The sequence below is a fragment of the Balaenoptera borealis genome (genome assembly GCF_965194805.1).
Source record: "Balaenoptera borealis genome assembly, chromosome: 15".
Lineage (NCBI taxonomy): Eukaryota > Metazoa > Chordata > Mammalia > Artiodactyla > Balaenopteridae > Balaenoptera > Balaenoptera borealis.
In genome coordinates, this window is record NC_138871.1 from 24,792,561 (window position 1) to 24,816,462 (window position 23,902).

Genomic DNA, 23,902 nt, shown 5'->3' on the forward strand with positions numbered 1-23,902 from the left:
AAAATGGCAGAGTCGAGTAGTTGTAACAGAGACCATGTGACCCAAAAAGCTAAAAATATTTATTACCTGGCCTTTACAGAAAATTCTTGCTGTACCTTGGCCTAGAACATTGTCTCTCCATCAAGAATATAATTACACCCAATGGGGGTGTTTCAGCCTTAAAAATTAAGGAAATCTTGCCATTTGGGATAACATGGATGAACCTGGAAGACATTACATTAAATAAAATAAGCCAGTCACAGAAAGACTAGTACTGCATGATATCACTTGTACATGGAATAAAAGAAAGTTGAACTCATAGTAACAGAGAGTAAAATGGTGTTTACCAGGTGCCGAGGAGGTGGGGGAAATAGGGAGATGTTGTTCAAAAGATACAAACTTTCAGTTATAAGATTAATAAGTTCTGAAGACCTAATGTACAGCATGGTGACTATAGTTAATAATAACATATTAAACACTTGACATTTGTTAAAAGAGTAAATCTCAAGTGTTCTCACCACACAAAAAAGTAACTGTATGAAATGATAGGTATGTTAACAATATCAAAAACAACACATTGTATACCTTAAATACAGCAATTTTTTTGTTAAAAAAAAAAAAGAAAGAACCTGTTTCTCATAGCTAGAATGAAAGTCAGACATGGATTTCTGTGTCAGTTTTGTTTATTGCTATATATATATAAAGCATCTAGACTGGTGCCTGGCCTGTAATAGTATTCAACCAATATTTGTTCAATGGAAATAAATGATATGTAGAACTTCTAGGTTAATAAAATGTTTCCTGATAATCTAGAGAAGGTCATTTTTTCACCCAACAAAGTTTTTTTTTTGTATTTCATTGATGATTATGGGGCTGTGCTAGTGTTTATAGTGGGAAAAAAACAAAAATGAAAACATAATCTTACCTTCATGGGGATTATAGTCTAGTGCGGAATCACTGAACAAACAACCAAAAAGACAAAAATTATGTGCACACAAACACAGTGGTCAACAAGAAGCTGTTCAGATCACACTTGAAGTTGCAAGGTAATATCTACAAACAGCTTGTTCTCTGTTGGGCTTCAGTGAGCCCTTCCATGCTGCCCTGAAGGTGAAGGGGAAAAGAAGGGTGGGACTGACACAGCCAGACCAGTTCTTCTTCCTTTTGAATTAAGTTAGGCAGCAGGTAGGAAGCACAGTAAAGTATTTTCCTGGAGAATGGTAGAGTTTAGATTTGGGATCTGGCAGGAAGGTAATTTTTCTGAAGTACTTCCATGGCTGCTTTAAGTAAGGTTCTCATCAGCCTTGATGCAGGTTTCCCTTGATGATCCCTTTAACCCTGACTTGGAGAGACTGCAGCATTTAAAAAGGCAGTTCATTCCCACCAACAGTGCAAGAGAGTTCCCTTTTCTCCACACCCTCTCCAGCATTTATTGTTTGTAGATTTTTTGGTGATGGCCATTCTGATCGGTGTGAGATGATACCTCATTGTAGTTTTGATTTGCATTTCTCTAGTGATTAATGATGTTGAGCATCCTATCATGTGTTTGTTGGCAACCTGTATATCTTCTATGGGAAAATGCCTATTTAGGTCTTGCACCTAGTTTTGGATTGGGTTGTTGGTTTTTTTGATATTGAGCTGCATGAGTTGCTTGTATATTTTGGAGATTAATCCTTTGTCAGTTGCTTCATTTGCAAATATTTTCTCCCATTCCAAAGGTTGTATTTTCATCTTGTTTATGGTTTCCTTTGCTATGCAAAAGCTCTTAAGTTTCATTAGGTCCCATTTGTTTATTTTTGTTTTTATTTCCATTTCTCTAGGAGGTAGGTCATAAAGGATCTTGCTGTGATGTGTGTCATAGAGTGAGTGCTCTGCCTATGTTTTCCTCTAAGAGTTTTATAGCGTCTGGCCTTACATTTAGGTCTTTAATCCATTTTGAGTTTATTTTTGTGTATGGTGGGAATGTAAATTGATACAGCCACTAGGGAGAACAGTATGGAGGTTCCTTAAAAAATTAAAAATAGAACTACCATATGACCCAGCAGTCCCATTACTGAGCACATACTCTGAGAAAACCATAATTCAAAAAGAGTCATGTACCACAGTGTTCATTGCAGCTCTATTTACAATAACCAGGACATGGAAGCAATCTAAGTGTCCATCAACAGATGAATGGATAAAGAAGATGTGGTACATATATACAATGGAATATTACTTAGCCATAAAAAGAAACGGGGCTTCCCTTGTGGCGCAGTGGTTGAGAATCTGCCTGCTAATGCAGGGGCCACGGGTTCAAGCCCTGGTCTGGGAAGATCCCACACGTTGCGGAGCAACTGGGCCCGTGAGCCACAACTACTGAGCCTGCGTGTCTGCAGCCTGTGCCCCACAATGGGAGGGGCCATGATAGTGAAAGGCACCACGATGAAGAGTGGTCCCCGCACCTCGATGAAGAGTGGCCCCCACTTGCCGCAACTAGAGAAAGCCCTCCCACGAAATGAAGACCCAACACAGCCAAAAATAAATAAATAAAGTAGCTATTAATTAAAAAAAAAAAAAAGAAACAAAATTGAGTTAGTTGTAGTGAGGTGGAGGGACCTAGAGCCTGTCATACAGAGTGAAGTAAGTCAGAAAGAGAAAAACAAATATGATCATCATTTTGTAATGGCAGGGATCCTATGACAGAGAGAGATGATAGATAGATAGATGATAGATGATAGATAGATAGATAGATAGATGATAGATAGATAGACAGATAATAGATAGGTATCTAAATATAGATAAAAGAGAGAAAGAGAAGAGAGAGGAGAAAAAAGAGGGACAGAGGAAGGGAGGGAGGGAAGACAGGATGGAAGGAAAAATACACCAGCTTTATTTAGAAGTCTCCAATTTGGGGGATATAAATATACATTTTATTTAAGTCAAAAATTTCACTGACTATGCTAGATCACATTTTTATTTTGTAATGATATTTCTGATTCCATACATTTTCAATTACATTTAGTTATTGAATGTGTCCAATTAAATTGAAAACTTTAGTCTCCTGTTTTTTCCAAAGTTCCATCCTCCAGTGCAGAGTAGGCAGGCATATGGTTGGTAAATCCTGAGGTGGGGAAAAGGACATGACACACCTCCATTCCCTGTGTAAGCCATATGCCTCTGTTGTTAGGGGCAGTGAGACAAAATGGGACAGAACAGGGTGGTCTTTTGTAACATGTGAGAGTTCAGGATGGTGCTGACCTCTCTTTGGCTACACATATTTCCATCTACTACTGGTGGCTCAGCTGGTGTGGTAGCCTCTGACTGTATTAATTAGGATGATGTTCAGTATCACCCAGTTTCCTTCTTCCTTAGGGATATTTGTAGAGAAGGGCAACTATATCCTTCCACAAGTCCTGCAAGAGAATACCACTATTTCCCTAAGCAGCTATCCAGACTGTTCTGTTTCTCAAGCCCCTTTTCTAACCTCCAATCTCCTACACATGGGCCCATTAGAACTTCTGGAATCCTCTGTACCACCCTCTGGGAGCCAAAGGGGTTGGGCACAGTACACAACCTTCTTTATAAGTCCTGCTTTTTGAGCTATTTGGTACAGATCTTTATTTCAGAGGTATTAGGTCGAAGTGAATATCAGCATCAATCTTTATGATCACATTTATCCCCAAACTTTAAGAAGACTCATGTAAGTCTCTCTTAAAAACTTTCCCACCTACCCTACTAAGGTCAAGACAGCACTGAGTGAGTGGTAAACCACCCATACAAAAACATTTGGTTGGGGGTAGTTACCAATCTCTGCATCTGGCAGTACCCTCAAACTTTATGACTGATTCTATTTGAATCCCCTTTATTTGTTTCAGGTGATGGAGAGGTCTCTCACTGCAACACTGTACTCTACATAAGGCCAATATCTCCCCAATTTCACACACCCCCATAACACCTGCTTCTCAGATTTCTCCTCATGTGGACTAGACAGAGGTGACAAGGTGGTGGTCCATGGTTCTGGACTTAGATCTCACCTCTCAGTAAGTCTTATGAAGGAGGTGTCTGGCAGCTTGGCAGGGAAGTACTAGTGCGTTTTGCTGGGGGCTCTGTGCCTGTCGTAGAAGAGGTCCCCAAACCTCAGATTCAATAATTCACTAGAAGGATTCACAGAGCTCAACAAAGCTGTTATACATATCTTTATGGTTTATTACAGCAAAAGCATATAGATTAAAATCAGCAATGGGAAAAGGCACAGAGGGCAGGTTCTAGGAGAGTTCTAGGCACAAGCTTCTAGCTGTCCTCTCCTCTGGAGTTGTGCAAACAGTGCTTACGTCTCCCAGCAATGATGTGTGACAACATGCACAGAGTATTGCCACCCAAGGAAACACACTCAGGCCTTGGTATTCAAGCATTTTATTAGGAATTGGTTATATACACATAGTTGGCCTTAGTCTCCAGCATTTCCAGAGGTCAAGTTGATACTCTGTGGTCCAAGGCTTCCATCATAGCTCATATTGTTAGCATAGACTATCTGGCATGTCCCCTGGTCCCCAGGTAAATAAAGACACTCTTATCAGACAAGATATCTCAGGGTTTAAAAGTTACCTCCAAGGAGCTGGGCAGAAAGGCCAAAACTTTCTTTGGGTAAAGTTAATCCTTTACTGTACGATGCTTTACCTGCAATTTTCAAATAATAGGAAAAGTTCACTTGAAGTCCTGCTACACATAGAATTCTTACAGTCAGACTTTGAAATTTAAAGACCCTCAATTTCAGAGCACTCCTGAGCACTTTAGGAGCTTCCGCAGCCAAATTCAGCCAATTTCTGTTTTAGATGCAAACCTCTGCCTACTAGTTTTCTGGAGAAAAGAGGGATTCTGTACCTATAAGTCCAAACTTGTATATAACAATTGGTACAAAAATGAAGCTTAGAGGGTTTATAGTGCAGATTGGAGCAGAACAGGGAGTAGAATACAGATGTTCTGATACCAGGCTTATGCTTGCACTACCATGGAAAGTGTTATGTTTCCTCATGAGAAAGATGGCTTGAGCACCTACCATGGGCCTCACACTGAACTAGCTGATAAATGGATGCAAAGGGAAAGTATAAGTTATAGTTTCCGCTTTTAGGGTGCCTTTGTGGTAGTAAGCACCAAACAAACAGATAATGAGAATTAAAAAATATATGTTTTAGAAAAATACCAAAAGAAATTAGAGAAAGGAAACACCACCAAAGGCAGTAGTTTCCCAAAGGGAGTGACAACTTCATCTGCTGTTTTATCCCTCTACAAAGAAGAATAAGCACCAACTTTTTTCTCAACCATTCAAAACTGATAAATGCACATAATCTTCAAATAACTAATCATTTTCTTATTTCTATCTCAATTAACTCAACCCTACAGCATCTCTTTTTAAGATTTTTTTCTGATCTCATATCTTCTGCGTGTCTCTTAAAATTTTATGATAATATTTATTATTACTGATTTTCAAACACATTTGCTTCAGCTGGTATTTCTCATGGAATTCATCATGAGCTACATTTAGCTCACTTTGGACCATCTACCTTCACCAAAAGTATTACATTTTCATCATTCCTATTCAGAAGACTCAACCTGGAACCTCAACATTTTAAATTAAACAGTTGAACGTGTAAAGAGAAGTATTAATTAAGTAATATATTAGGCTTTCAAATAGGGAAAAATATTTTTATTGATGATCCATAATCTTCTTGCAGCAATCTAACCTTCATTGATTCAACAGATATTTATCACAGGCCCATTAGATTTAAGATATTACTCTGAATTCTGGATATATAGCAGAAGCATGACTAAGACAGATTGAGTCTCAGTTCTCATAGAGCTTACTTTCTCTTTTAAGGAGTCAGAAAATAAACACATAAAAAAATAAATAAACAAGATTATTTCAGACAGGAATAAGTCCTAGAGGGAGGGGTAAATTAGGGGTTTGGAATTAAGAGATACACACTGCTATATATAAAAAGATAACGACCTACTGTACAGCACACAAAACTATATTCAATATCTTGTAATAACCCATAATGGAAAAGAATCTGAAAAAGAATAGATAGATTAGATAGATAGATAGATAGATAGATAGATAGATAGATAGATAGATAGACTAGATAGATATACCATATATATGTTGTAAGATGTTATGGAAAAACCCCAAATGAATTTTTTGGCCAACCATATATATGTGTGTGTATATATATATATATATATATATATATATATATATATATATTTATATATATTTGAATCACTTTGCTGTACACCTGAAACCTGAAACTAACTCCACATTGTAAATAAACTAGACTTCAATTTAAAAAAAAGGACAAGTCTTAATAAAGACCATAAGTTAGAGTGACTGAGAAGTAGGAGAGCTAATATAGATCTGACTAACGAAACGCCTCTCTTAGAAGGTAGCATTGAACTTAGACCTGAATGATGAGAAAACAAGCAAGGGAAAATTAAATCTGGAGATATAATAGCTAAAGCAAAAGAAACAGCAGAGGCAAGCCTGTAACAAGGAAGAATTTGTGAGTCTGAGAGCCAGAAAGAGTTAGTGTGTCTAGAATGCATTGAGCAAGGCACAGAGAGTGATAAGCTGAAGTGAGATCACAAAAGTAGGCAAAGATCTACTTAGTTAAGGCTTTGTAGACAATGCATAAGAGCTTAAATTTTATCCTAACTGCAAAGGGAAGTCACTGGAGAGTTTTGTAATCAGATTTCCATTTTCAAAAGTAACTGACTGCTCTGTAGTGAATAAGTTGAATGTAGATAAATGTGAAAGCAGATGGCTAGTTGGAAGTCTACAGCAATAATCTAGGTGACTTAGGCTAGGGTGATAGCAATGGAGATGCAGAGGTGGGTTAAGAATAATTATGGGGGTAGGACAATAGAACTAGCTGATAGATGGATTTGAGGGATGGGAGTAAAGAGGAATTGAGAATAACTTCTAGGTTTAGAGCTTGAGCAACTCAGTAGGTGGTGGTGACATTAAGTGAGATGGAGAAGACTTGAAGTAAAAATAGTTTGAGCAAAAGTGAAAGCAACAGCTTTGTGTGTTCGTTTTGTTTTGATGGTTTCATGTGTTTTGATTTGTTGGTGACTATAAATTTGAAAGCTAAAGAGATATCAAACAAGCATATCAACAGACATATGAGTTGGAGTTGGAGTCAAGAGAGGAGGACATTATCAACATAAAAATTACACTTAATGCCATAAAATTGGTAAAGGTCACCTAATTTGTTTATAAATGGAGTAAATTCCCTTAAGTTAAACCATGTGTTGTTTTTATATTAGTGGTACTGGATTTTGCATTCATATACTCTTACCCCCTCTAAGTGTTTATTAAGATAATTTGTTCACAGTCATAAGTCAACTCACCTGGGTTAAAAGTGCAATTGAGGCTGTACAAATTTAGAGCAAATTTACTGGTGGATACTCACATGAAACCTGTGATTTTGGCTTCATTAACATTACCCTCTAGCCAGCTGTGAAATTATTAAACTCAGACAAATTGTGTGAGGGAAGCATTTGTCCTCTTTAGCTTTTTAATATTCAAAACCTAGCATAAGAACAATTATTATTGAATAGGATTTTCAAATAAGAAGAGACAACAAGCTATTGATTACTGGATTTATAGGAGGAGTCTGCTTTCCATTAAACATGACATGATTTCCAATATAGTACCAATGCTCTCCAAACCTTGATCACAAGTCCTAGACTTGCTTTACTCTATTTTATATCATGGCTCACTGCTTTAAATTATAGATGACATTTCAATGAGAAAATGCAACAGAATCAGACTACTGCAGAATAAGATGAACAAAAAAAGACTTACAAGTGGAAAAAATGAAACATTTATTAGCAAACTACCACATTTTAACTCCGACTTCTTTGAATCTTATCCATGAGGCTTTACCATTAAATCAGTGTTTGTATTTCAGGGAAAAACTAAGCTGTGGGTTAGTCTTGAGGTTTGAGAGGACCTATAAGTTACAGTTGTCTTCTACTCCCATATTTATAACCAATTGAGAGACAGAAGAAGAAATGGGTAGAGAGGTCAGGTATGTTGCTCAAGAAATTCTGCCATACCTAAACATGAGGAAAGGTAAAAATGTCTTCTTCTTGTAATAATAAGAAAAAGGTGGTAAATATAGAAGATGTAAGGAAAATAATACAGGTAATCAAGTATGTACCGAAGACATAAAAATATTGTTTAGGATTAAAGGCTCTGATATAATACAAGTAATGAGATACATGTAGTATGTATAGAAGAATATAAAAATATGGGTCATCACATCTGGCCAACAAGATTATGCACTGTGTATTCCAAGGAGTATAATTCACTTAGAACAGAATGTGAGTAGCATCCTTGGAGTTATGAAAATGAATATGAATATGGATATTCCAAAAGAATACCCTGAAGATATGACACCTCAGAAGAAGGAGTGACTCTTTCTAGAGAGATTAAATAAAATTCATAGAGGAGGTAAAATTTGAACTGATTCTTGAGGATGGATAGATGTTTTCTGGAATAAAAAATAAAGTAAAAATTTAAGAGCTATCAGGAAGAAGTCATGAAATTTAAAAATTGGTGAAGGCATGAGAGAACATGGTTTTGTTTACAAAACAAATATGGTGGTTTACAGCCAGTAAATCATAAGTTTTTCAGAGTATCCAAAGGATTGGGAGATGGATGGAGTCTTTTTGAAAAGGTATACATAATAAAAAGTAAGATTATAGTTCAAAAGATACCTCATGTGTAATACGCCAAGGGTACAAACTTTATTGCATAGGGGCAAGGAACAATGATGAAAGGATTTCAACTAAATTGTGGACAGAAGGGTTACACAAGCAGTTCACCTTGGTTTCAATTAACCTTCTAAACAAGGAGGAAAAGCCTTCCTTGTTTAACAGTTAAGCCTGCTTTGTGGCTAAGCCTGCATCCCTCAAAATGTCAGAGGAACAAAGACAATAGGGTAGATGGAGCCTTAAAAGCTCAACCCCAACTCAACCCTGTGCTGAAAACCAATGTGCAGCACTTGCACTCACATATATACACAAATGACACATATACACATATATACTGAAACATATACACAAAAGCTTAACACTCATCCTTTAGAGTTAATTAAGGTTCTTGAAATTTTTTCCACATAATTTTCACTTTTCTTATCTTACAGATGAAATTGGACATACAGAAAAGACATATATGAGGGTAGTAAGAATTTTCTCCCAACCTACCTGGTCTGTGCAGGCCTCCTGCATGAGATGGAATTTGTGAAGATTTCTGAATGAGAGTAGAAAGGTGGCTTGGAAGATAGGAGGATGGAAACAGTCCTAGTGATAGTGAGGCCTATCACTCATTATAGAAAAAAAATGGAATAAAAATGCCTTAACACTTTAATATGTTCAAAGGTGATTTGACCTACATAATTTCATTTGACCTTTACATAAACTTTATATAGGCCTCTTTCCTCATTCATTATTCAATTCATTCATTAATGAGTATTTATAGAGCCAGGCACTCAAAAGAAAACTGTAAGAAGAAAAACCTCTTCCCAGCCCAGGGAGCATAGCTACTAAAGAGGGAACAATACACAAAATAGGTTAAGGGCCAATAAATAATTATAAAACAGTAGCTGTAACTCCCATGAAGAAAAAAGGAAATGCTGAGATGGACAATAATAAATTGGGGACCAGGAATACACTTTATTTCAGATATGGTGCTTAAAAATATCCTTTTGGTGATATTTGTTTAAGTTGAGATCCAAAGTAAGAGGAAAAAACTAGTTATACAATAAGTGACAGAAGGGATTCTAAACCAACAGAGCATGCCAGCATCCTGAGGTAGGAAATAATTTAGCAGGATCCGGGAGGTGAAACTAGATCAGCATGACTGAGCCATAAACAGACTTGAGAAGAGTTCAAAAAATTCAAATGGAGAGCTAAATCATGCTCCAAGTAGGCCATTTTAAAGAGTTTGGGTTTAATGTAAGTGTAATGGAAGTCAACAAGAATTTTTGAGCAAGAGAATGGCATAGATTTACTGGACTACGTTCAAATATGACACCTAGATTTTGGTTTGAGAAACAGGGAAGATAGTATTGCCATTTACTAAGAAGGGAGGTTACAGAGTTATAGGTTTGAGGAGATGGGAGGTGAGTTTAATTTTCCTTGTTAATATTTAGAGATTAAAGTTTCTGTTAAATTAAGGGTATCCCTAAGACACCCAAGTTGAAGTGAAAAGCAGGAAATTGAATGTGTAAACCTAGAATTTCTGCTGATAATTTTTAATTTCTCAACATAGTGTTAAGAAATTCAAGGAAAGAAAAAAGATCACCTGATGAAAAATAAAAGTAAGGAAGAAGGACCAGGATGGTACTCCAAACTACTCTTACATATGGTCAGGGGGAGAAAGAAGAGCTAACAAAGGAGCTTAGAAGGAATGGCCAGTGAAGTAGAAGGAGGACAGATGGCAGCAGTGTAATAGAAGCCAAGTGAAGAGGGTGTATCTAGAAGAAAAGCATAGTTAAATGTGTTGCATTCTGGGAGAAATGAAACAAGATAAAGACAGAAACGTGTCAATTGAATTTAGCAATAAGGAAGTTGTAAAATACATGACCTGGTAGAAGAAAAAAGAAATAATTTGCTTTCAGTAGGAGAAGAGGGCAAAGAGAAGATGGAAGTAAATTTAGGAAAGTTTGTAAAGTTCCTGATTGGAACTTGATTTCTACTTTCTCCATAAAGTTTGAGAAAAGGTCTTCAGCTGAATGTGAGAGTTTTAGAAATAGGTTTTAGAGATTTGAACAGATAGATAGTACTTGAGGAATAGAAAATTAAACCTATTAGAGAAACATAGTTGAATTTAGGGGCTATATTAAATGTCAAATTGAGAATTGGAATGGTTATTTTTGTTTAATTGAAGCATAGCTGACTTATGATATCATTTTAGTTTCAGGTGTACAACATACTGATGCAATATTTTTATAGATTATACTTCATTTAAAGTTATTATAAAATATTGGCTATATTCCCTGTGCTGTATAATATATCACTGTAGATTATTATTTTATACATAGTAGTTTTTTTAAACATCTTTATTGGAGTATAATTGCTTTACAATGGTGTGTTAGTTTCTGCTTTATAACAAAGTGAATCAGCTATACATTACATATACATATATCCCCACATATCCTTTCTCTTGCATCTCTCTCTCACCCTCCCTATCCCACTCCCTTAGGTGGTCACAAAGCAATGAGCTGATCTCCCTGTGCTATGTGGCTGCTTCCCACTAGCTATCTACTTTACATTTGGTAGTATATATTAGTCCATGTCACTCTCTTACTTCATCCCAGCTTACACTTTCCCCTCCCCATGTCCTCAAGTCCATTCTCTACATCTGTGTCTTTATTCCTGTCCTGCCCCTAGGTTCATCAGAACCTTTGTTTTTTTTTTTTAGATTCCATATATATGTGTTAGCATACAGTATTTGTTTTTCTCTTTCTGACTTACTTCACTCTGTATGACAGACTCTATGTCCGTCCACCTCACTACAAATAACTTAGTTTTGTTTCTTTTTATGGCTGAGTAATATTCCATTGTATATATGTGACACATTTTCTTTATCCATTCATCTGTCGATGGACGCTTAGGTTGCTTCCATGCCCTGGCTATTTATACATAGTAGTTTGTGTCTCTTAATTCCCTACCTAAGAGATGCTTAATTTAGAGTGAAGCAATAGTTATGTGATTTCCCCCCGCCCCCCAGCAATGTTGCACTTGAATAGGAGCAGACATAAAGAAGATACATAGTAATGTTTATCCAAGCTTTGAGTTTTTCTCAGAAAATAAATTAGAGGAAAATGATACAAGAGAACTATGATGATCTGCAAGGGATAACTCTAATGGAATGTGGAATTTAACCTGAGAAAGGAGAAAAATGAATCCAGGAAAGTATGGATAGATAGTAAAAAATGGTGTGATCAAAAGATTGGAAATCTTGCAGATCATAAAGAGGATGTAGCAGGAAATTTGGGAGTACAGAGCAGAGAGATTGGGGAAGGTAAAAGGTAACACAGGAATGAACATCAGAATAATGATAGATGAGAGAGGTGCCCTGGGCCCTGGTAGTGACTGACTGAGGTAAGCACAGATATAATGCATGGCAGAGTTAGTCCTCATTTCTCCTTAAAAAGTCCCATAACCGTATATATTTAATCCTAATTTTCTTCACCGTCCTAATCTTTACTGAGTGAAGTACAGTAAGCCCTTGGCAGGAAAAGGGAGATAAAGTTTTCTTAATGAGAAGAACAATATATTTAGACTTTAAGTGAGGAAGGGTCTATTCACTTCAATGTTTCTTTTTTCTTTATTTTTGAAATTTGTCAACAACCCATTTTGCCAAAAGGGAAACTGAGGCAATAAATGCTGGAGAGGGTGTGGAAAGAAGGAAACCTTCCTACACTGTTGTTGGGAATGTAAATTGGTACAGCCTCTATGGAAAACAGTATGGAGGTTCCTTAAAAAACTAAAAATAGAGCTACCCAATGATCCTGCAATCCCACTCTTGGCATATATCCAGACAAAAACATGGTCTGAGAGGATACATGCACTGCAATGTTCATTGCAGCACTGTTTACAATAGCCAGGACATGGAAGCAACCTAAATGTCCATTGGCAGAGGAATGGATAAAGAAGATGTGGCACATATATACAATGGAATATTACTCAGCCATAAAAAGAAATAAAATTGAGTTATTTATAGTGAGGTGGATGGACATAGAATCTGTCATACAGAGTGAAGTAAGTCAGAAAGAGAAAAACAAATACCATATGCTAACACATATATATGGAATCTTAAAAAAAAAAAGAAAAAAGGTTCTGATGAACCTAGGGGCAGGACAGGAATAAAGACACAGATGTAGAGAATGGACTTGAGGACACAGGGAGGGGAAAGTGTAAGCTGGGACAAAGTGAGAGAGTGACATTGATATATATACACTACCAGATATAAAATAGATAGCTAGTGGGAAGCAGCCACATAGCACAGGGAGACCAGCTCAGTGGTTTGTGACCACCTAGAAGGGTGAGAGGGAAATACAAGAGGGAGGGAATATGAGGATATATGTATATGTATAGCTGATTCACTTTGTTATACAGCAGAAACTAATGCAACAATGTAAAGCAATTATACTCCAATAAAGATGTTAAAAAAAAGAATCCAAATAAACAAAAAAAAATGAAAGAGGAGAAATAACATCCAATAACACAGAGAATTAAAAATCATTAAAGAATATTATGAAGAGCTATATGGTAACAAATTGGAAAACCTAAAAGAAATAGACAAATTTCTAGAAACATACAGCCAGCTGAGGCTGAATCAAGAAGACACAGGCAAATTGAAAACACTGATCACTAGAAGTGAAATTGAATTTGTAATTGAATAATCCCAGCAAACGAAAGTCCGGGAACAGACAGCTTCCCAAGAGATTTCTATCAAACTTAAAAAGAAGAAATTATACATATCCTTCTCAAACTATTCAAAAAAATTGAAGAGAAGGGAATACTGCCACCTTCATTCTATGAGGCCCCCATTACCCTGATACTAAAGCTAGACAAAGAAATTACAAAAAAAGAGAAAATCACAGGCCAGTATGTTTGATGAATATAGAGGCAAAAATCCTCAACAAAATATTAACGATCCAAATGAAACAATACATAGCTAGGATAATACACAATGATCAAGTTGGATTCAATTCCAGGGTCACAGTGATAGTTATGCAAATCAATCAAAGTGATACACCACGTTAACAAAAAGAAAGACAAAAAACACGTGATCATCTCAATATATGCTGAAAAAGCATTTGACAAAATTCATCATCCATTCATGATAAAAACTCTTGCCAAAATGGGTATAGAATAAATATATCTCTACCTAATAAAAGTCATTTACAACAAACCCAACATAGCACTCAACAATGAAGTGCTGATAACTTTCCCACTAAATTTAAGAAGAAGACAAGGATGCCCATTCTCAGCTCTTCTATTCAACACAGTATTGGAAATTCTGGGATCCAGGCAAGAAAAAGAAATAAAATGCACCCAAAATGGAAGGGAAAAGATACATTTGTCACTATTCACAGATGACAGATACTCCATACGGAAAACTCTAAAGTCTTCACACAAAATCTGTTATAACGAATAAAGACATTCAGCAGGTAACAGGATATAAAATTAATATACAGAAATCTGTTACATTTCTTTACACTAACAATGAAATATCAGAAAGAGAAAGTAAAAAAAAAAACATGTTAAAAACAAACAAACAAGGAATAAGCTTAACCAGGAGGTGAAAGATATATTTGCTGAAAACTATAAAACATTGATAAAGGAAATTGAAGAAGATTCAAAAAAATGAAAATATATCCTGCATTATAGTTTAAATGGATATACTATCCAAAGCAATATAAAGTTTTATGCAATCCTTATCAAAATACCTATAAAATTGTGACAGAACTAGAAAAATAATCTTAAAATTTAAATGCAACCACAAAATACCCAGCATTCCCAAAGCAATCTTGACAATCAAACAAACAAAACTGGCGGTATAACCCTCCTAGACTTCAGACTATACCAAAAAGCTACAGTAATCAAAACAGCATGGCACTCCACAAACACAGACACATAGATCAGTGGAACAGAATAGAAATCCCAGAAATAAAGCCCCACACACCTATGGTAATTAATCTCTGACAAAGGAGACAAGAATATACAATGGAGAAAAGACAGTCTCTTCAAAAGGTGGTGTTGGGAAATTGGACAGCCACATGTAAAAGAATGAGATTAGAACATTCTCTCCCATAATATACAAATAAACTCAAGATGGTTTAAAGACCTAACTATAAGACTGGAAACTATAAAACTCCTAGGAGAGAATAGTCAGAACACTCTTTGACATAAATCACAGCAATATTTCTTTAGATCAGTCTTCTAAGGCGAAAGAAATAAAAGCAAAATAAGCAAATGGAACCTAATTACACTTAAAATGTTTTGCATAGCAAAGGAAAACATCAAAAAAAGGATAAGACTACCTGTGGTATGGGAGAAAATATTTGCAAATGATGAGACTGACAAGCAGTTAATATCCAAAATATACAAACAGCTCATACAACTCAATATTAAAAAAGCAGCCCAATCAAAAAATGGGCAGAAGACCTGAATAGACATTTTTCCAAAGACATACAGATGGCTAACAGGCACATGAAAAGATGCTAAACATTAATAATTATTAGAGAATTGGAAATCAAAACAACAAAGAGATATCACCTCACTCCTGTCCAAATGGCTATCATCAAAAAGTCTACAAATAACAAATGTTGGAGAGGAGGTGGAGAAAGGGGAGCACTTATGCACTCTTGGAGGGAATGTAAATTGGTGTAGCTACTATGGAAAACACTATGAGCTTCCTCAAAAAACTAAAAATAGAACTATCATATAATCCAGAAATTCCACTCCTGGGTGTACGTCTGAAAAAATGAAAATATTACCCCAATATTCACAACAGCACTATTTACAATAGCCAAGACATGGAAGCAATGCAAGCCCCCATCAACAGATGATTGGATTAAAACACTTGGTATATATATAGACAGTGGAATATTACTCAGCCATAAAAAAGGATGAGATTCTGCTATTTACAGCAATGTGGATGGACACAGAGAATATTAGGCTGAGTGATATTAGTCAGACAAAGACAACTACTGCTTCATATCACTTATATGTGAAATCTAAAAAAAAAATACAAAATAATATATTTGTGAACAGAAACAGACTCACAGATACAGAAAAATACTTGTGATTACCAAAGAGGAGAGGGAAGAGGGGGAAGGATAAATTAAGGGTATGGGATTAAAAGACGCAAAATACTATGTATACAATAGATAAGCAACAGGGAAATAATGTATAGCACAGGGAATTATAGGCATTATCTTGTAATAACTTACAATGAAGTATAATCTGCAAAAATACTGAATCACTATACTGTACACCTGAAACTAATACAATATTATAAATCAACTATACTTCAATTGAGAGAAAAAAGAAGAACAAGGGGGATTTTATTTGAGCTGAATTGAGGATTATAACCCAGGATATAGACACTCAGAAGCTCTGAGAAGTGTTCCACCTGTTAGAAGTCAAAGGTACATTTATATACATTTTGGAGACAATGGATTGTACATCAAAATGACATACTTATATTTTACATAAAGTTCACCAAAGATTCATAGTCCAGGTAAGCACATAACAAAGTGAGAAGCAAGTCACTATGACTCCCTAGAGAGCTGGAAGTAATCTAATCTTTTCAGAAGTTAATTTTCTAGCCCCAGAAGAAAGGGAGAAATTTTATTTTTACGTTTGAGCAAGCATCTGTTTAATGTGCAATGCAGATGCACAGTGCACATTATGGAGGGAGGGAGGAGGCCCAACAGATAAAAAGAGAATTTCATGTTTAAATTTTCTTGTTCTGCTTTAACATATAAATTTGATTTCATCAATTTCACCTTTTGTTTATTAATCTTTCAATAGAAAGCATTAGGTGATCAAATATGTGGTCCTCTGATGCCAGGGTGGTTGCTTACCTGCCCTGGATCTATCGTTTCCCTCGATGCTGGGTCTTCATAGCATGGTTCTTTCTTTTTACACCAGTTATACCAGTTACATGCTTTGCAAGGACTGATAGTCAATTCCAGACTGTCCAAAAGGACTTCTGTCAATTTTACCCTGTATGTACATTTTTCGTGCTCATTATCTTATGTAGAACTATAGATGTGATCAAAGAGTTTCAAGTTGTTTAGGTATCATTATTTTAGTCGGTTATTTAAATACATATCAAGAGGCAAAAGAGATTATTACTCTATAAACAATACAGAACACAATCAATATAGCCAACACCAATAAGTCATAAGCAGAGATTTAAACTATGAACCCCCAGAGCTCATCTATTTACCCAAGATTGCACTTAGACTAGAAAGAGGATCCTTTCTATGAATTTGATTTGTCCTGTGAATCTTTAAATGAGTTATATAGAGGATTCATCCTGTGAGAAAACACAACACACAGTCTGTATTACAGCACAAGTTTCCCCTTGTAAAATAATTTTAAAAATCAAAAACCATTCTGTTTTGCAACATCACTTCCCCATCATAGAATCTTCAGAATTGGTCAAATGTAATAAACAAACGTAGAGGTGTATGTTAGGGAAACATTTTATTGATTATAATATTTCTAAGCCAACTCTATTATTTAATACTACATGACCTAAGGAATTTAAGGATGTCTGTTGTGCTACAATTACCTTTTATTTCTTTTTTTCTATTGTAGTTGATTTACCATATTCCAGGTGTACAACATAATGATTTAACATTTTTATAGATTATACTCCATTTAAAGTTATTAAAAATAACGGCTATATTTCCCTGTCCTGTACAATATATCCTTGTTGTTTATTTATTTTAAACGTAGTAGGTTGAGTCTCTTAATCATACACCCTTATCTCACTTCTCTTAATTCAATATCCCTATCTCACCCCACTTGCCTTCCCTCTCCTCACTGGTAACCACTAGATTGTTTTCTATATCTTTGAGTTTGTTTCTGTTTTGCTATATACATTCATTTGTTTTAATTTTTAGATTCCATATATAAGTGGTATTATACAGTAATTTTCTTTCTCTGTCTGACTTATTTCACTAAGCTTAATACTCTCTATATCCATCCATGTTGTTGGGAATGGCAGAAACTCATTCTTTATGGCTTGGTAATATCCCATGTTACATAGATACCAAATCTTTATCCATTCATCTGTTGATGAGCACTTAGGTTGATACCATATCTCGGCTATTAAGAATAATGCTGCTATAGTGTTACATGTATCTTTTTGAATGAGCATTTTCACTTTCTCAAGATGTATGTCCAGGTGTGGAACTGCTGGATCAATGGTAATTCTATTCTTAATTTTTTGAGGAACCTCCATAGTATTTTCCATAGTGTCTGGATCAATTTACAACTCCACCAACAGTATACTAAGCTTCCCTTTTCTCCACATCCTTTCTAACACGTGTTGTTTGTAGACTTCTTATAATAGCCTTTCTTACAGGTGTGAGCTAAGATACTGTAGTTTTGATTTGCAATTCTCTGATGATTAGCAATGTTGATCATTTTTACATATGGCCATTAGCCATCTGTATATCTTATTTGGAAAAATGCTTACTCATGTTTTCTGCCCATTTATAAATTGGTTGTTTGTTTTGGGGATATTGAGTTGTATGAGCTCTTCATAAATTTTGGATATTGACCCTTTAGTGATCACATCATTTGCAAATATTTTCTCCAATTCAATAATTTCTCTTTTGATTTTGTCAATGGTTTCCTTCACTGTCAAAAGCTTTTAAGTTTAATTAGGTCTCATGTTTATCCTGCTTTTTAAAAAAACTTAGAAGACAAAATACTGCTACAATTTAGGTTAAAAAGTGTTTCACCTGTGTTCTCTTCTAGGTGTTTTAGGAATTCAGGTCTATATTTAAGCCATTTTATTTTTGTATATGGTGTGAGGAAATGTTCTAATATCATTATTTTACATGGAGCTATCTAGTTTTCCTAGCATCATTTATTGAAGAGACTGTCTTTTCTCCATTGTATATATTTCCCTCCTTTGCCATAGATTAATTGACCACAAGTTTGTGGGTTTATTTCTGGGGTCTCTATTATTTTCCATTGATCTATGTGTCTGTTTTAGTGCCAGTACCGTGTTGCTTGATTTAGGTAGATATGTAGTATAATCTGAAGTCAGGGAGCATGATACCTCCAACTTTGTTCTTTTTCCTCATGATTGCTTTGGCAATTTGCAGTCTTTTTTGTTTCCATATAAATTTTAGGATTTTTTCTTGTACTTCTGTGATAAAAGTCATGAGTATTTTGACAGGGATTGCATTAAATCTGTAGCTTGCTCTGGGTGTTTTGGCCATTTTAGCCATATCAAATCTTCCAACCACAAGAGTATGGGATATATTTCCACTTCTTTGTACCATCTTTTATTTCTTTAATCAATGTTTTTTAGCTTTTAGAGTATAGGTTTCTCATCTTCTTGGTTAAGTTTATTCCTAGGTATTTTATTCTTTTGGATGTGATTGTAAATGGGATTATTTCCTTAATTTCTCTTTCTGTTGTTCATTATTAGTGCATAGAAAATCAACCAATTTCTGTTTATTAATCTTATATCTTGAAACTTTACTGAATTCATTTATTAGTTCTAGCCATTTTGGGGTGGAGACTTTAGGGATTTCTAGATATAGCATCATTTCATCAGAATATAGTGACAGTTTTACCTCTTCCCTTCCAATTTGGATGCCTTTTCTTTCTTTTTCTTGTCTGTTTGCTGTAGTTAGGACTTCCAACACTATGTTAAATAGAAGTGATGAGAGTGGTCATCCTTGACTTTTTCTGATTTTACAGGAAAATCTATCAGCTTTTGAGTATAATGTTACTTGTGAGTGTGTCACAAATGGAGTTTATTATGTTAAGATATGTTGCCTCCATACCAACTTTGATGAGGGTATTTATCATGAATGGATGTTTAATTTTGTCAAATGATTTTCTGTGTTATTGAGATTATCATGTGATTTTTATCCTCCCTTTTGTTAGTGTGGTGTATCATGTTGATTAATTTGTGAATTTTAATCCATTCCTGCATCTCAGGAATAAATACCACTTGATCATGGTGTATGAGCCTTTTTATATATTGTTGAATACAATTTGCTAAAATTTTATTGAGAATTTTGCACTTATATTCATCAAATATATTGGCCTGTAATTTTCTTTTTTTGCAGTGTCTTTGTCTGGTTTTGGTATCAAGGTAGTGATGGCCTCGTAGAATAAATTTGAGAGTGTTCCCTCCTTTTCATTTTTTTCAGAATAGTTTGAGAAGGCTAGGTATTAGCTCTTCTTTTTGTGTTTAGTAGAATTTTCCTGTGAAACTGCCTGGTCCTGAACTTTTCTATGCTGGGTTTTTATTATTAATATTATTACAAATTCAATTTCACTACTAGTGATCAGTCTTTTCAGGTTGTCAGTTTCTTCCTGATTCAGTCTTGGAATGTTGTATGTTTCTAGAAATGTATCCATTTCTTTTAGGTTGTACAATTTGTTAGCTTATAATTGTGCATAATATTCTTTTATGACTATTTGTATCTCTATGCTATTGGTTGCTATTCCTTCTATTATTTCTTCTTTTGTTTATTTGGATTCTCTCTCTTTTTTTCTTGACTTGCCTGGCTAAAAGTTTATCAATTATTTTATATATGCAAAGAATCAGCGTTTGGATTTATTGAACTTTCCTATTCTTTGTTTTGGTCCCTATATTATTTCCTTTCTGATCTTCATCATTTTCTTCATTCTGCTGATTTTTGGTGCTCTTTATCTTATTTTTCTTATTTCTTTAAGTGGGAGGTTATGTTATTTATTTGAGTTTTTCTTATGTCTTCAGATAAGCCTGTATCACTATAAGCTGTCCTTGTAGAACTGCTTTTGCTGCATCTAATAGATCTTGGAAAGTTGTGTTTTTCTTTTCATTTGTCTCAAGGTATTTTCTGATTTCCTCTTTGATTTCTTCATTGACCAACAGTATTTTAGTAGCATGTTGTTTAGTCTCTACTTCCCCCCCCCATTTTTCTTCCTGCAATTGATTTCTAGCTTCATATCATTGTAGTCAGAAAAAAAGGCAAGATATAATTTCTATCCTCTTAAATTTGTTAAGGTTTTATTTTGTGACCTATTAGTACTGAAGTCTCTACTATTGTTGTATTATTACCAATTTCTCCCTTTATGTCTGCTATTTTTTCCTTTATATATGGGTGCTCCTATATTAGGTGTGTGTATATTAATGAGTGTAATATCCTCTTCTTGTATTGATTCCTTTATAATTATATAATGCCTTTCTCTGTCTTTTGTTATAGACTTTGTTTTAAAGTCTATTTTGTCTCATATTAGTATTGCTACACCAACTTTCCTTACTTTTCCATTTGCATGAAATATCTTTTTCCATCCCCTCACTTTCAGTCTCTGTGTGTCTTTAGCTCTGAGTGTCTGTAAGCAACATTTAGACTGGGGGGTATTTTAATCCAATCAGCCACCTCATGCCTTTTGATTTGAACATTTACTCCACTGACTTTTAAAGCAATTATGGATGTGAATCTACTTATTCCCATTTATTTTATGTTTTCCTGTTGTTTTTATAGTTCTTCCCTATTCTTTTCTTATTGTTTCAGTTTATTCCTGTAGTTTGATGATTTTCTTTAGTGGTATGCTTGTCTACATTTCTCTCTTGTTTTTGTGTATTTATTGTTGGCTTTGATTTGTGGTTACCATGAAATACAAATAAACAACATCTATTTGTTTTAAACAGGTAGTCCTTTAAGATCAAACACATCCTAAAAGATCTACATTGTTTACTTCCTTTCCCCACATTTTGTGTTTCTGATGTAATATGTTACATCTTCTTGCTTATCACTATACTAATTATTGTAATCATAGATAATTTTACATTTTTCCTCTTTTAATCTTCGTACTAACTCATTTAAGTATTTGATCCTTAGCCTTTACTATATATTTGCCTTTCCTAGTGTGATTTTTCCTTTCAAATGGATACTTACTTCTTATTATATCCTTTTCTTTTCCACTAAGAGAAGACCCTTTAACATATTTTTAGGGTCTATTTAGCATTGCTGAAATCTTTTAGTTTTTACTTATCTGAGAAGTTCTTTATCTCTCCTCCTATTCTAAATGTAATCTTGATGGGTAGAGTATCCTAGGTTGCAGCGTTTTCCAACACTTTGAATATATTAGGCTACTCCCTTCTAGCCTGCAAAGTTTCTGCAAAGAAGTCAGCTTATAGCCATATGGTGATTCCCTTGTATATGACTCTTTGTTTTTCTCATGCTGCCTTAAAATTTTATCTTTAATTTTTTCCATTTTAATTATGATATATCTTGGAGTAGATCTGTTTCAGTTTACCTTGTCTGGGATTCTTTCCCATTCCTGTACCTGGATATCTGTTTCATACTTCAGCTTTGGGAAGTTTTCAGACATAATTTTATCAAACACATTTTTGACCTTTTTCTGTTTTTCTTCTTCTTCTGGAACCCATATAATGTGAATGTTGGTATGCTTAATGTTATCCTAGAAATCTCTTAAATTGCTTTTATTTTTTAAAATTTGTTTTTCTTTTTGTTGTTGTGATTGGTGGATTTCTATTCTTCTCTCTTCCAGATCACTTATGCATTCTTCTCTATCACTTAGTCTGCTATTCCTTCTTTCTAGTGTGTTTTATATTTCAATTATTGAATTCTCCATTTCTGTTTGGGTGCTTTTTACATTTTGTAGTTCCTCATTAAAATGTTCTCTGTGTAGATCAATTCTTTTTCATAATTCAGTTGGCAGTTTTATTACCAGTGCTTTGAATTCTTCAGTGAATTGTTTATTTCTGTTTCATTATTTACTTTTTCAGAGGTTTCTCTTACTCTTTCCACTGAGAGTAGTTTCTTTGCCTTTTCATTTTGCTTAATTTTCTCACTCTCTATTATTTTATGTGAAACAGTTATCTATTGCAGCATTGAAGTAGTGTTCATATGTGGGAGAATCACTATACAGACTGTGTGTTCCCAGTGGTTTTGTGGAACAGCTAGATCTTATGTGAACACAAATCATGGTTTCCTCAGGGTATTTTGGAAGCTCTTAACTTGGTAGGCGGTGGGCTTAAGAAGGAGGGACCAGGACTGGAGCCAGGTGTGAGGTGGGTCTTTCCTTCTGCTCAGTGGCTGTCACCACACTATCAGGAGCATGATTAGGTCCCAGGTTGCTGAAGTAGAAACGCTGAGGGTTGGGTCTCAGCTGGCTGAGTTCCCTTTAAGTGTGTGTTCCTCCCCTTCCCATCACAAGCACATACAACCTTGAAGGGAAGCAGTGCTGGAGCAAGAGGTGTTGGTGAGGATAATCAGTGAGGGTTGGGGCACTGGGTGTGTCTATCTGGACACCATTCAATACATGATCTGCCTCTGATGCACCATCTGTGCATTCACAAGTAATGGATGCCCTCTCCCTGCTCACACACCACTTAGGTTTTAAGCCACCACAGCATCACATGACCAAGCTTTATCTTCTGCCATGTCAGTTCTCATGAGGTAAATGGTGCTGGAGTATTAACTCATATCAAGCTGGAGCACATGCCAGGGATTTCATGGGAGACCAGTCATATGGTTGCACAATTTCAATCAGGCTATTCCACTCTCTCCACCCTGCTTCAGGGACAAGTGAGTGTTCATGCACTCTTCATGGGTAGAGTGAAGGCTTTGCACAGCCCTTCTGTTAGTTGCACTGGCCCTTCAACCAGGCAAAAGGGCTCATGTTTCCTTTTTTGAACCCCAGGGCAGTGTCCAATATGTGGCTTGAACTTCTCACACTCCAGGTAGAGTCTCTGACTATGTATACACCCGTTTTCTCCAATTCCCCTCCCAGGGGCACAGGTTCTCATCCTGACTGTTTCTCTTCTCTTCCTACGTGATTCTGTGTGTATTTTTCTTACAGCCTTGGTTGTACAGGAGTCTTTCTGATATTCTCCACTTAGTTTTCAGTGAAAATTGTTCAGATATAGATAAATTTTTTTTTCATTTCTTCTTCCTTTTCTGCAACATTTTCTTATTTTTTTTAATTTTATTGACTTATTTTTTATACAGCAAGTTCTTTTTAGTTATCATTTTATACATATTAGTGTATCTATGTCAATCCCAATCTCCCAATTCATCCCAACACCACCCTCCACCACCACTTCCCCCTTGGTGTCCATATGTTTGCTCTCTACATCTGTGTC

At 35.3% G+C, this 23,902-nt stretch overlaps 2 long non-coding RNA genes across 2 annotated transcripts in view; one reads left to right on the forward strand and one right to left on the reverse strand.

Moving 5' to 3' along the window:
- The window catches only part of LOC309611960, a 161,709-nt gene extending 140,900 nt beyond the window's left edge, over positions 1–20,809 (reverse strand). The window contains exon 1 of the long non-coding RNA XR_014234859.1: positions 11,136–20,809. This is a non-coding gene — a long non-coding RNA (uncharacterized lncRNA). The remainder of the gene's footprint in view (positions 1–11,135) is intronic.
- LOC309611963 overlaps positions 1–23,902 on the forward strand; it is a 326,570-nt gene that overhangs the window by 23,725 nt on the left and 278,943 nt on the right. The window lies entirely within an intron of this gene.